Below are 15,451 nucleotides of genomic sequence, written 5' to 3' on the forward strand. Positions count from 1 at the left end.
AAGCATCTCTCTACAAACCATGCGACATCCCTCTTCATACAGGGCCACCAATAATCCTTTTTCAGGTCCAAAAACATCTTAGTGGCCCCAGGATGGATCGATAATTTCGATCGATGAGCCTCCTCCATCAAAATGGTACGCATCCCGCCCACGGACGGTACCCAAATCCGACCCTGAAATGTCATAAGCCCCCGGCTATCGGTAACGAACACCAATACTAGCCCGACAACTCGTTCCCTCTTCTGGCTCTCAGGCTGCACAACCTCAGCCTGGGCCCCTCGAATAGCATCCAAAACCAGGGTCATCACCGTCAATCTCAAACATACATCTCGCAATGAGGCGCTCTCCGCCCTACGGCTCGGTGCATCGGCTACAACATTAGCCTTGCCCGGGTGGTACATGATCTCATAATCATAATCCTTGACCACGTCCAACCACCTCCTATGTCGCATATTTAGGTTGAGATGATCCATCAAATACATCAAGCTCTTGTGGTCCGTGTATATCATACATCGAACCCCGTACAAGTAGTGTTGCCAGATCTTGAGAGCGAACACTACCACTCCCAGCTCCAAATCGTGCATGGGATATCTCGACTCGTGAGGCTTAAGCTGCCTCGAAGCATATGCTATCACATGCCCCCTCTGCATAAGCACCGCTCCCAATCCGGATATCAATGCGTCACAATAAACCACAAAATCCTCCATCCCTTCCGGAAGGGCTAACACTGGGGCTTCGCATAACTTCCTGCGAAGTGTCTCGAACGAGGTCTGCTGCTCCGAAACCCAAGAAAACGCATCACCCTTCCGGGTCAACTTGGTGAGGGGCACAACGATCTTGGAGAAATCCTTAATAAATCTCTGATAATAGCTGGCCAATCCCAGAAAACTCCTGATCTCGGTGGGTGATCTCGGCACCTCCCACCTCATAACCGCCTCAATCTTGGCCGGGTCGACTAAAATCCCCTTCTGGTTAACGAGATGCCCCAAAAACTGGACCTCTCGTAACTAGAACTCACATTTGGAGAACTTGGCATAAAGCCTCTCCGATCTCAGAACTCCAAGGATCTCCCTCAAATGCTCCTCATGCTGCTCTCTGGATCTCGAATACACCAGAATGTCGTCGATGAACACGATCACCGAGCGATCCAACATTGGTCTGCACACCCTATTCATGAGATCCATGAACACCGACGGTGCGTTGGTGACTCCGAAAGGCATCACCACGAATTCGTAATGCCCATAACGAGTCCGGAAGGCTGTCTTCTGTACATCCTCCTCCCGCACCCTCACCTGATGATACCCGGACCTCAAATCGATCTTGGAGAACCAAGATGCTCCCTGCAGCTGATCAAACAAATCATCGATCCTTGGCAACGGGTAACGGTTCTTGACCGTTAGCTTATTCAACTCACGATAATCGATGCACATCCGGAGCGAGCCATCCTTCTTCTTGACAAAAAGGATAGGCGCTCCCCAAGGCGAACTGCTCGGCCTGATAAACCCCTTCCCCAGCAGTTCTTGAAGCTGCGAGGACAACTCCTGCATCTCCGGAGGTGCAAGGCGATACGGCGCCTTAGCGATAGGCGCAACTCCTGGAACCAACTCAATACCGAACTCTACCTGCCTCTCCGGAGGCACACCCGACAAGTCCTCTGGAAACACATCCGGAAACTCACGCACTATCGGAACCTCATCAACTGACATCGGTCTCTCAACATCAGCCCTCACATCCATCACATATGCCACAAAAACCCCTACAGCCCTGCTGTAGACTCTGTCTCGCTCTGGCGGCCGAAAAAAATGCTGACCCCGAACGCATACCCTCGCCGTACACCGTAAGAACTCCCCCACTAGGGTCTCGAATCGACACCAATTGACGCTTGCAGTCTATCACAACTCCATAACGGCTCAGCCAATCCATACCCACTATCACACACACGTCCCCCATCGCGATCGGGACCAGATCTATCAGGAACTCCACACCGAAGATCTCAAGGAGACATCCTTGAATCACATCCGAAGCATACACAGCTCGCTCATCAGCTATGGAAACTCGCAGAGGCCGATCCAATGCCTCTCGACGGGTACTAATATGCTGACTAAATTCTATGGAAACAAACGACCGACTCACACCCGAGTCAAATAACACCAATGCAGGCACATAATTCACAAGAAAAGTACCTACGCATATGATCATATAAGCATAAATCTCAACTCAAATAAAAGATGGAAAGAAAATACATACCAGCTACAACATCAGGCGTTGCACGGACCTCCTCCGCGGTCAACTGAAATGCTCTCCCACGAGCCCACGGGGCCTCGGCCTTCACCGGCCGAGCCTCGGTAACCCTAGCAGCAGGCGCAAATCCCTGCGCTGATCCCTGAAGAAGCTGCGGGCACTCGGCATTCCGATGGCCAGTCTGGTTGCAATGAAAGCAAACCGAGAATCCCTTGGGGCATTCCCTCGCGATATGCCCCTCCTTCCCACACTTGAAACATACCCCAGCCCTGCACGACCCCACATGACTCTTACCGCACTTCCTACAAGTGCGGCCCTTCGCGCCCCCAGATCTCGAATCAGCGGGTCTAGCCCGCTTGGCTACCGGCTGAGACTGGGCCAACCGCCGATCCATCCTCTGAGACTCGGCCTCCTCCCTGGCCTGAGTCTCCAGCTCGATCTCCCTCTTCCGGGCATTTGCTTGGAGCTCAGCAAATGTCCGGTAATTCGAGTTCGCCACGAACTCCCGTATATTTCTCCTCAGAACACCCAGATAACGGCTCATACGAGCCTGCTTAGTCGATACCTGCTCAGGGCAAAACATCGCCCTCTCATGGAACTTCCTGGTGATTACTGTCATTGAATCAGTACCCTGCTTGAGGGTCAAGAACTCCTGGATCAACCATTCCCTCTCTACCGGGGGAACATACTCCTCTCGGAACGTAGCGGTGAACCTCTCCCAGGTCACCTCAGAAATCTCAGCCAAAGTAAAGTTCGTCGTCACGAACTTCCACCAATCCTTCGCTCCCAGGCGGAGTTGGTTCAAGGCGAACCGAACCCTCAAGTGCTCTGGACAAGAGCACGTATAGAAACATCCCTCGATGTCAGAGATCCACCCCATAGCGGCAATCGGGTCCTACGTCCCATCAAACTCTGGTGGCTTCGTGTTGCTGAACTACCGGAACAACAACAAGGCACCTCCCTGAGGTCTGGTAGCAACAATAGCAGTAGTAGCTGCAGCTGCAGCAGCCTCAGTCAACGTTGCGTACCGCTCATCAAAAGTCTCGATCAATGTGGTCTTGATGTCTCCAAACATCTCAGGAATCTCAGCCCGGATGGCAGCAGCCACCTCCTCATGAATCATCCGACGGATCTCCTCGTCGCTTACACCACTGGTCTCAGGTGTGTGTCGAGTCCCAACCATGATGTCTCTGAAATACAACAAAAATTATCAGAGATTCGATCGAACATGCTCATATTCGATGACGCAACCCTACTTGTCCTCCGTCGTCCAAAAGACTCTTACTTGAAATGTCCACTGATCTGGTGTCTTCAGTAGTACGGGCCCAATACTACTTACCACACCGCACCAACATTCACTTCAAGTCCTCCTCCTTGGATCTTGGATTACAAGTACTCTATTCTCATGAGCTCCTAACTGCTATCACTCTCCCTCAAAGCATCTCAGCAGCAGAAAACCCCTAGGCTAAGGCATCACAAATCAGGCCACTCTAGTCCTAATATGTATACTTAGCCTACTCTAGCATGTATAATATAACATATCTCATAACACATAAAGTAAGGGTACTTTTGGGGAATTCGTCGCTCGGGCGCTGGCTGATCGTATACACGGCTCTGCTCTGTTTGTCTCAAAACTCTGTTACTCTTTTCAAAAAATTTATTTTATTATAAAAATTCTCCTCAATTCCTCAGTTTGAGTTCGAATACGTCCGAAGATGCATCCGAATCCCTCAAACCAAGGCTCTGATACCAACTTGTAACAACGTAAATTTTCAAAACAAAATTTTCATTTTCAAAACAATCATTTTTCATAAAATATCATCAACATATTGTTTCAGTTGTATTTATCACAAGGACATCTCCCCAGAATCCAAAACATAAAACTCCTCGAGTGTGTACGGATCATGCCGGCGCCTTCCCGCGCTCATCACTGGTACCTGAAACACATCACACAACAATTGTAAGCATAAATGCTTAGTGAGTACCCCAAATATACCGTATACAACACATACGCCACTCAAGGCTATAATAAGACCCTCCGGTCGATATGTCTCAGCGGGACCCTCCAGTCCCATAGCTCGTTGGACCCTCTGGTCCGGTCATAGCTCGTTGGGCCCTCCGGCCCCGTCTGTATCGTTGGACCCTTCGGTCCGGTCTATAACAACATACACATAACACATAGCACATAATCTCATACATAACACATAAGACCCTCTAGTCTACACAATATACCACTCTAGGTAAGTATAGTGAGAAGACTCACCTCGATGTCTCGGTAAATATCTGTCTCGGAATAAATGTGATCTAGCCTCCGCCTAATCACACAAAGTAATACACTCATAAATACAACTGCACTCAACCCTAAAAGTCAACAAGGTCAACGGTCAACTTTGACCGGACTCGGCGAGTGCACTAGGTCGACTCGGCGAGTCTATACGTGTCCACTGACTCTCTTGGATCCTCTCTTGACACGCCGAGTACTTCTCTGACTCGACGAGTTCCACCTGGCAAGAATCGAGGGGCCACCACAACTCAACTCGTCTAGTCTCAAGAACAACTCGGCGAGTTCCGGCTTGACTCAGTCCCCCCGACTCACCCTGACTCACTGAGTCATTCCCTCAACTCGACAAGACCACTCACTGAGTGGTTACGGGCAAACTTCATGCTACTCGCCGAGTCTGTTCTTCAGACTCGGCGAGTTCATGCCATGCATAAACTCAAACCCACTTCTGAGGTCAGATCTGTTCCATAAAATCATAGATCTGGCCTTCCCAAGCATGATAATCACGTAAAGTCCAAACCTTGATGCTCAAACAACATCTATTTGCTCCTATATGATGTTTTAGCCCCATATCTCATAACCCTTGGTCAAAACTCCCATGAATCCTCATAAAGCTTAAGGAATAAAGCTCCTCTAGACCTCTATGGATCCCATTTCAAGCCTCATCACAAATGGGGACGAAATGGACATCAAATCTAACCAACAAAGGGGTCAAGAAACCCTAAACCCCCATGATTATCATAATAACAGAAAAGGGAGCCAAAATATACCTCCAAAGTGATGCTTTGAGCTCCAAATTCGAAGGATGTCCACCTCCCTTGCCTCCTCTTAGCTAGAATCTCCTTTGCCTTGCCAAACAATGCTTCCAAGGTTAACAATGGCCTCCTCTCTCTCCCAAAACGCTCAAGATCTCTTTAGGGTTTCTCTCTGGGGTTGGTGGCCGCAAATGACGGCCATAAGCCCCTTTAAATATGTCTCAAACCCTGGAAATTAGGGTTTCATTAAACAGCGTGGACTCACCGAGTCCAGACGCGAACCCGCGTGCAAAACCGCGATCCTACTCGACGAGTTTAGACTCCAACTCGCCGAGTCTCCTCACATCACCCAAAAATAAAAGAATAAAAATAATACCTGGGATTCCGGGTGTTACAGACACCCTATGATGAACACAATTAATGAAGGCAACGATAATGGTGGCTACCAAGACTATAAATAGAGACTTCATTCTTCAGTTGTATGCATCCCAAATACAGAGAAACACATAGTATAACACTTAGAGTGAGAAGGTTGGTTTTTTGTAATAGTTGAGTGTGAGAATTGCTCCTCCTATTGTAATTCTATTTTAGTGTTTAATAGAAGAGTTTTCCAACCCCAACACTTAGATGGGTAGGCGGACTGGCGGTTGAGGTGTGAAAGATATAATTGTAATTTCTTTTGATTTTGTGAATCATGGCTAAAATAAAGAGTGTGAGAGCATTTTTGTCTTTGTAATACAAAAAATGAATCTAAAGTCTTTGCTCGCCAAATAATGATCAATTCCTTCTAGCATAAAATTTAATGAAATTTAAAGAATTAAAGTTTCTTTGTCAACCAAAACATATCTTTTAATCTAATTTCTCCAAATTATTTTGATATATATGAACCAAACACATCTTAGTGAATGAAGTTGGCTTAAAGTCAGATTGTGGCATCATATTGTCTCTTTGTGAGTTTTCATATTACTTATTATGTTACTATTAGAAAAACTACCATTACAAGTGTTGGAACGTTCTTCAGAATAAAAACTTTCAAGTATTAATTGTCAAAACATATTAAAGAAATGTAGCCCCTTTTTCTAAACAACAGATAACCAAATATTGTTCACCAAAATATCTTTTCTGTTCTAATCCATTTGGAAAGTAACAACGATTGATGACAAATTTGGGATCAGTTGAGCTTTTCTATTTTTCCCCAAAGAGCAAGCCACTCTCAAGATTTATCTTAGTGGAAAACTTTCTTCATATCGTATTCTTATACAATTTTTTAAGATCAAGTACATGGCTTAAACGCATTTTTATAAACTCGTGATGTTGAATTATATAGCTTGGAAGTCACAAACACTAAAAACGCGAACCATATTGCTTTGTAAACAATTAAATGCGAAAGTATCAAATATATCAAATTAGATAAACTACATATCATAACTATCCCAACAAAAATGATTTATGTTCTCTCTTTATCATTCCTTAGGGTGGAAGGAATGGAGCGTGTAGGAGAAAGATAGTGTTAAGCAACTTTGAGGTTTGGTCTAGGGGTGAACATTTGGATCCGTAGACCGGATCCGGTCCGTCCAGGTAAACACCGGTTTTTGATCAGCTTATTTTTTAAAAAATTTGTATTTTTTGAAATTCTTTAAACAAACATATTTCATTTGTTTTAAATCGGATTGACATGCGGTTTTTTTCAACGTGTAATTTGGAGTTTGTAGATGATTTTAGACTATAATTTAGTTTTTTTGGCATTAATTTTCAGTGAGTTACAATTCTTCAAAGATGAGATATCAAAACTGAAATATTTCAGTTTTTAGCAAAAATTTAAACTTTTGTATTCTGTGAAATCCTTTAAACAAACATATCTCATTCGTTTTAAGTCGGATTGATATTAAGTTGTTTCCAACGTGTAATTTAGAGTTTCTAGATGATTTTAGACTATAATTTTGTTGTTTTTAGTGTTATATTTAATAAGTTACAATCCTTTAAAGATGTGATATGAAAGTTGAAATATTTCAGTTTTTCATTAAGAAATATATACGTTTATATTATGTGAAATTCTTTAAACAAAGTATCTTATTTGTTTTAAGTTAGATTGACATGCAATATTTTACAAAGTGTAAATTAGAGTTTGTAAATGATTTTAAAATATAATGTTGTTGGTTTTAGTGTTATATTTCACGAGTTATAATCATTTAAAGATGATATATTAAAATTGAAATATTTTAGCTTTTCAGCAAAAAATTTAAACTTTTGTATTCTGTGAAAATCTTTAAACAAGCATATCTCATTTGTTTTAAATCGAATTGACATGCAGTTTTTTTCAACATATAATTTAGAGTTGATAGATGATTTTAGACAATAATTGTGTAGTTTTTGGTGTTATATTCAATAAGTTACAATCATTCAAACAAATAGTACAAAGAATAAATAATCAATGTTTGACCGGTCAAAAGGGCACAAAAAATGGAAATGTATTCATTTTTACAAGTTGTACCGTATCAAATCCAAAAAAGTATTCATTTTAACGAATTGTAATGTATCAAATCCAACAACATATTCGTTTTAATGTATCATTGTAATGTAAAGTATGAAATCCAACAACATATTCATTTTAACGAATTGTAATGTATCAAAAGTATTCATTTTAACGAATTGGAGGCATCTTCCCCACAACAAAAAAAATTAAAAATTAAAAAGTTAAAAAATATATATTTTTCAAACCAAATAAAAATTTGCCGTGAACCTTTAATTATCCAAACGAAATAGTCAAATTGGACAATTCAATTTTATCTATGAACAACCATATAGATTTTAACTAAAAAAACATATAAAAACATGTGTATGACAATTCTCGTTTTTCTTTTTTCCATCAATAGTTATGTGCATATGAATTTGCATATATCTGTACCGTTTTTTGCCATCTTATATATAAATAGAATTTGCCAAAAAAAAAATAAAAGAAAAATTATTATTTTAATAAAATAGTTATGCTTCGATTTCATTTTAAGCTTGTAAATACTCCTAAAAAAAGGCCAACATTATTTTAAATAAGCATTCCAATAAGAGAACACTCCTTGAAGGCATTGACATATTTAGGTTTGGGCTTTTAAAATAATGATCTTAAACCAACTTTCTTCAAACTTTACATGGGCTAGAAATTATTTGAGTGTAGCCCAATTATTCTCAACTCTCTTTGTTTATTTCTTGAGCCAACTTTGTAAAACGTTATAAAAATCCTTATGACAACACATACTTTGCAATCCACATCAACAATGCAATTTACCAAACTAAGTCCAAATTATTAGAAACGACAATGCGTCTTTGTTTTGATATAAGTAGCAGATTTTTTGTAATAATATATATATATATATATATATATATATATATATATATATATATATATATATATATATAGAGAGAGAGAGAGAGAGAGAGAAAGAGAGAGAGAAGTAAGTTAAAATAAAAACAGTAAATAGTGTGATAACGTAAAAATATTATGTTTATGTTATTATTCTGTAATAAATGTTGTATATGCGTATTTTTGAAGTAATTCTAATATTTATATTAACATTTGATTATTTATATATTTAATAGAATCTTATTATATATATATATATATATATATATATATATATATATATATATATATATATATATATGTGCATTTTTGTAGTAAATTCTAATTTTAGCTTTAACCCGTAACTATTCATTTATTCATTGTTGAATAATAATATAAAACTGTGGATACAAAATTCGTTGCAGAATAATAACATAAATATAGTGTTTTTACGTTCTCACAATATTTACTATTTTTATTTGAACTATATATATATATATATATATATATATATATATATATATATATATATATGTTCTATGAAAAACAAAAAAATAACCCTAAAAAACCCCTTAAAATCGTTAAAATAAATTGCATAAAAATAAATACTTAGAGATCACAAATATTTTTTTGGCTTTATATTCTTTAAAACCACACATTTTTGTATAAATTCGTTGAAATTATAAAAAAAAAAAAAAAGAAAACAAATAAATAAATAATAAAAAATCGATTTTTTAATTTTTTTTTCAACGAATTTATGAAAAAAAAAGCTGCGGTTTTTAGGAATATAAAATAAAAAAAAAAGATTTGAGATCTCTAAGTATTTTTTATGTATTTTTATGATTTTTAAGGTTTTTTGTTTTCCATATAACTATTCCCTATATATATATATATATATATATATATATATATATATATATATATATATATATATATATATATATATATATATATATATATATCAAATTGTAAGGACGCAATATTAACAATTAATATTCAAGTTCATTATTCATAACTATAAACAATATTAAAATCAATTTTAAATATTCTAATTTAAATCTCCATTTAAATAATATTAAATTAATACATGAATAAATATGTAAATTTGTAATATTTTATTTAAAATATTTTCTAAAATAAATATCTAGATTTAAAACATTTTTAGATAAGTCAATTATCCAACATTTGAAAACCTTCAAGTTTTAAATCAATAGGGAAAGCAATCCAGAAACCCTAGATCCGACAGAGTGCGCCATGAGCAGAAGGATTGTGTCGCGACCTGCGACTAGCAGGTTTTATATTTTGATTTTCTTATTCCAATTACAAACAAGATTTACACAAAACAGATGGATTATAGAGTGAATGTAATGATGAACCTGATACCACTATTACAATATCTATGCATCTAAACAAATCAAAATCCTATGTGTTCATGTAACCTAAGGATCAAAGTTTCATAATATTACGGCTACCTTATGAAAACATAAAGAAGGGAGAACTACATACCTCTTTTGCAGCTAGTGACCTTTTTGCTTAAGACCTTGTGTGTGCCACCTTATTTGGATCTAAGGATTCAAGCAGAATCTCTCTCTTGGTTCACACCCAGTGACCTACAAAGTGTATAATAAGATTAACTTGGAGCATTGTCAATATAAATAAACTTGAGAATGGAGAGGAATTCATACACTATATAGGGAGGAAGAGAATTAACGAATTTGTCAAGCCAAGGTGCAAGGACTATAAGATCCCTAGAGCCGAATTTATAGCCTTGGATTCTTTCCTTAATTTTATCTCCTAGTCCATGTGGGATGGAGATATATTTGAAAATTTCATCCTTTTTAAGGATCTGGAATATTCCAATTACTTTACATTCACTACAAGAAAAAATCGATATAGCTACGGAAAAATTTCATAGCAAAAAGCTAAAATTCCGTAGCTAAACATGAATAGCTACGGAATTTTCTCTGAAATTCGACAATCAGATTCCGTAGCAATTTTCCTCGTAGCAAATGTTTTTGTTACGGATTTTTATTTCCGTAGAAATTTTGCTACGGAATTTAATACGTAGCAAATATGTTCCGTAGCAAATTTCATAGTTATATCCTTGTAGCAAATTCCGTGATAATGTTTCCGTAGGAAATTCTGTACCAATGTTTTTGTAGCAAATTCCATAGGCAACGAAATTCGGTAGCAATTTTTTCATAGCAAATTCCGTAGGCGTATTTTAGTAGCAAATTTCGTAGGAATAGTTTGGTACCAAATTCCAGAAGCATATTTGCATAGCAAATTCCATAGACATATTTCCTTAGCAAAGTATATATTCCGTAGCAAATTCCATAGACATATTTCAATTGCAAATTCTATGTGTATATTCCATATTTTGTAGCCATATTTTCATACGAAATTTCATTACAATATTTAATAAAAATTCTAATTATCAGTTCCATTGTACCGATAAATTAAAAGCCAACTAATAAAAATCAAAACCAAAAGTATTAATAGAAACAAAAATAAATATTGTTTAATACATCAAATAGTTAGCTTAATTTAAAAAAAAATTAACAGAAAACAAATCAAAATCCCTATTCTAATAAAATAATAGTTTTATTCTCATTTTGACATGTGTCACTATATTAAGCCTCATAATTAATGCATGTTTTATTTTTCTTTTGCCATGTGTCACTGTATTATGTCTCCTAATTAATGCATGTTACTTGCTAACTTATTGAATCTCCATTTCAAATTTCAAATTTTAAATTTTCCACTCTAATTACATTAAATTAATAGCATTAGAATGGAAATTAAATAAAATTAACACAAATTATAAAGTGATATAATTATACATATTTATTTAAAGCAATGATTATAATTTTATATAACTAAAAAATCTCTTAATGAATAATTTATTTAAAATAAGTGATTAATAATTTTGAGTTTTTAATATTAAAATTTAATTAAGTTTGTAACCGTAGTTCCCACGGGCTATAAACTAGTTCAATATATATGATACTCTATCACTAATTGCTTGTTCAAGTAGTTGTTCAAGTTTCCCACATTTTGTTTTGATGTCTTGTGATCTTGAATTCTTTATAATTCCATTTTGCATTCCAAGATGTCCGCACTTCGATGATATGTGCCACGACTTTTTTTTTTTTTTCTGGTTGGCTTTTTTTGTTGTTGAACGCATATATTATCTGTATCTCTTCTTCGCCTTGGTTTCCCATGAAGTCTTCACATTATAAGTTATTGCATCATCACAACAACACTATTTCTACATTACACATATATGCATAAGTTTAAATATTAATGTGTACCTAATAATTACATAAAACATATAGTTACCTGAAACTCATTCCAGTAAAATAGCTTTGTCTCGTTGCTTAAACTTATCCAATTATACCCGTTTGGATCTACTCTTTCAATAAAAGATGAATGGATAATGGTAGAACAATGTCATGATGGCGATAACCTACAAAATAAAAAGATTAGCGACACAGTTATGTGATTAAGTTCAATGTAGATAAAAATGTAAGAATTTTATCTTACTCATTTTCCCAAACTTCAATACGTTGCTTGTGCAAACTCATCAGGTCAAAACTAAACCGACTCGAGTAGTTGAAAGATCGTGCGTCTAGCCGGGGGAACTTATGCATGCCAAAAAAATATTAAATTAAATTAAATTAGACTTCATCATGTCAAAAACCTACTGAAAAATATAATTATAAATTAAACATTTTTTTCTCGTTCCAGCTATTAATTTTTACAACCAGAAAATAGTGACAACATTGAACAAGAACGGCAAACTTGTTTCCCTAGACAATACGAATCCATCAACTATAAAAAACTAACATAAATAAAACACTTTAGACAATTAAGTTCTTCATAATGTATGAATGCCATGTATGTACAAACACGGGTGGAAAATTACGCATGTAATATGTTTAAAATTAATGCAACTTGGGAGACGAAGAAAAATAATATTTTCATTTTTGTTATGTTTCCGCAATTTGTTCGACATCACACAACAAAGGAAAACGCAGCATTTAATTGTTATTTATGCGGCATGTAATTAACAAAATAGAAGATTAATTTTTACTTTATGAATTTCTTTTTGGAATAGAGAAATTGAACGGTTCTATAAAATAATACACATTTTCATCTAACATCGTACTTCCGTTCACGATCACAACCGCAACACACGGTGGTGCTGTGGTGGTTTCACATATAGGGTGTTTGTCAGGGATGTGGCTGATGTTTATCCCGTCCTAGTTGCTACTAGAAACATAAATATGGCGAGAGACTTACCTAGTGATGATCGAACATCAACAGGACAGAAGACGAAGTGTTTCCTTCTCTTTTTCCTCCTCCCTCCTGTTTCTTCTCGTTTCCTAGCTGCTACGTTTAGGGTTTAAGGAGGGGAATACGGCCTTATATTACGTGTCACAAAACGAAGGATAAAAGGGTCTAACTCACCACGTAGGCCTGAAGCCCAGTTGATGCAAAATAAAAAAATTAAAAAAAAAAAAAAAAAACATCGGATTTTACACTTTTGGTCCTGAAAATTCGGTCCTTTTCAAATACCACCCAATCACTGAATTTTATTGCATTTATGCTACTTTCAAAATTTTCATTTCACCCCCTCGATTCTTATTTTTAATTACATTTTAGTTCTTGATTGTTACATTTAACCTTCAAGTTACTTAATATTAAAATTTAGATTTTACATAACTATAATTATATTTAATATATTTTGTAAATGTTTTTCGCTACGGTATGTAGCTCTGTAACGAAATAATTAAAGATTTTCACTTCATAGCAAAATAACTATGAAATCTGGTAGTAGAATAGATACGCTACAAAATTACATTTCGTAGTAACAACCTACGAGTTTAACCCAATAGAATAGCTACGAAATTTCATTTCTTAGAAAATAAAAAAACAAAATATAGTTTCGTGACAAAATGTCATAGCGAAATATCTACGGAATATAATTTGGTAGCAAAATAGCTACAAAGTTCTATTGCGTAACAAAATTCAGTAGGATAATTGCTACGGAGTTTTATTCCATAGCAAAGTAGTTACTCCATTTAGTTCTATAGAAATTTATGTAACAAGATAGCTACATATTTTTAACCTTAGCAAAATAGTTACGGAATTCAGTTCGGTAGCAAATTTCATAGCATAATAGCTATGGAATTTAATTTTGTAGTAAAACAGCTACGAAATTAGTTTCCGTAAAAAAATTATGTAGTATAATAGCTACGAAATATCATTGTGGAGCATAATAGCTACACAAATTAGTTTCGTAGTAATTTCCATAGGAAAATAGCTAGATATTTAGCAAATTCGGTAGCCGACTAACTACAAATTCTAATTCCGTAACAATTTTCCATAATTAGTTTGAAGTTTGCTACAAAATTTTATTTCGTAGTAAATTTCGTAACAAAAAAGCTACGGAACATCATTCAGTAGCATAATCCATCGCAAAATAACTACGAAATTTGATTCCGTAGCCAGTGGCGGTCGGTAATAGGGGCTGGCCCCCCCCCCCCCCCCCCCCCCCCGGTTTTAACGTTCGTAGTACCTTATTTATATAGATTTTCATTATATAAATTCCAGTGATCTTCATATGTTCTACTTTGGGCCCCTGTTTTTAGCACATTTAATAAAATTTAATAATCAACAGATCAAATCATCCACTGATAAATAGGAAAAAAAAATCACTTATAAAACTAATTGATAGAATCAAAATAATCTGTAGAACATTAGGAAACTAATTAAATTAAGAAATTATCTCTAAACTCTATAAAACGAAATCAAATTCGAATCAAAGGTACACATTCTTTAACTCAAGATTTGAGTGTAAGGAAACAATAAACACCTAGAAATTTTGAAGCCGAAATCGTCCAAATCTCACTATTGTCGCCGGTCCCCCAACTACATCTCCCCCGCCGGTCTCTGTCTCTGCTCGCCGTACCACCGCTTCTCCGTCGCCGCACTGTTGCTTATTTGCATCGATCTCTTTTCTTCGTCGTACACAACTCTCCCTCTCCGATCTGCTCACAACAAGAGTAATTTACCGGTGCTTTTCTTCTCTTTCTCTCGCTATTCTTCTCTTTCTCTCCCTAACCCACTTAAACACTTTCTCTTTCTCTCTTTGTGGTTTAGATTTTAGATAATGAAAGGAACGGTGGAGTAAAATATAAGGGATATAGTACATATTTTACTGTTTACTTTATCAATGATCACATAAATTATAATTTATTATTTGTGTATTATATAAATACAATATAACTAGAAATGACAATATAACTATAAGGGATATAGTATATTTATCTGTTAGTATTTAATGGGATGAATTAAAAGGACAATATATTATTACAGTATTTAGGTTTTGATATAATCATAAAATAATAAAATAAAATCAATAATTTATATTTATATAAAAAATATATATAAACGTTTAGTGTTTGCAATAATATATTTGTATTTGTAAAAGGAGCTTGCCGAAAAAATAAGTTTATAAACAATGTTCTAAACTTAAAAAAAAATACAAAAATACAAAAGACAGACTGAATTTCATTTTAATGAATGATATAAAAAAAATTTTATTTGTTTTCTTGTTTTGAATTTTGATATGTCATAACTTTAAATTTCGGCCTCATAGTTTTAGTGTTTGTGTTCCGCCCTTGTCCGTAGCACCTTTCCGTAGCTATTCAAGATTTTTCTTGTAGTGATTTAACTAATTAATACTCATCCCTTTTAATTAATTGAAAATATTTAATTAATTTCCAATAGTTTCTTATTAATTATTAAAACATAATAATTAATAAACTAATT

General features: G+C 35.8%; 1 long non-coding RNA gene across 1 annotated transcript; it reads right to left on the minus strand.

The window, feature by feature from the left end:
- Nucleotides 1-11,592: 11,592 nt before the first annotated feature.
- On the minus strand, nucleotides 11,593-13,732 carry LOC145090308 (uncharacterized). The gene is made up of 3 exons (XR_013701485.1): nucleotides 12,917-13,732; nucleotides 12,158-12,255; nucleotides 11,593-12,080 (listed from the first exon to the last, which is right to left on the minus strand). It is a non-coding gene; the product is annotated as an uncharacterized LOC145090308 (long non-coding RNA).
- Nucleotides 13,733-15,451: the final 1,719 nt, after the last annotated feature.

This window comes from Lactuca serriola, chromosome 2 (assembly GCF_051521515.1).
Source record: "Lactuca serriola cultivar US96UC23 chromosome 2, Lser_US96UC23_V15, whole genome shotgun sequence".
NCBI classification, from domain to species: domain Eukaryota; kingdom Viridiplantae; phylum Streptophyta; class Magnoliopsida; order Asterales; family Asteraceae; genus Lactuca; species Lactuca serriola.